Source organism: Sinocyclocheilus rhinocerous, unplaced genomic scaffold (assembly GCF_001515625.1).
Source record: "Sinocyclocheilus rhinocerous isolate Xijiao unplaced genomic scaffold, SAMN03320098_v1.1 scaffold1787, whole genome shotgun sequence".
Taxonomy (NCBI): Eukaryota; Metazoa; Chordata; class Actinopteri; order Cypriniformes; family Cyprinidae; genus Sinocyclocheilus; species Sinocyclocheilus rhinocerous.
The window spans coordinates 36,298-36,773 of NW_015630034.1; positions in this window are offsets into that span (position 1 = coordinate 36,298).

Genomic DNA, 476 nt, shown 5'->3' on the forward strand with positions numbered 1-476 from the left:
TTTTTTGGAGATTTTTTATTTTTTACTTGGCCACACCCTGCCGTAGGCCCATGACCTCTCACGTTTGCTCTCAATCATGCCAATAGGTGCGTTCGACTTCATGCAGCACTGCTTAGACCTATCGGCGGCTGACTTGAAACAGTGCATGCCGGTTAGAAATTTAGTCCGACTTGAACCAGCGCCGACGCCACATCACTGTCACGTGTGGCATCAAAGTACCGCAATAGCGTTTTGAGAGCAGCCGGCTGACTCAGCTGGCGCAGCTTTTTCAGAGCGACTGCAGGAGTGCTGATGACGACACAGCTGTTTCAGATTGGCCAAATTCACCACATGACAACAATGACGTGTGTTTCTAACATCTTCAAATCCAATACTGCTCATAAACCTGTGTTTTTAGAACAGTAAATACTGTTCATATTTACGCGAATATGAACGTGGTTTTGCGCAGCTCGTCAGTGAACAACGGCTCTGTGTAG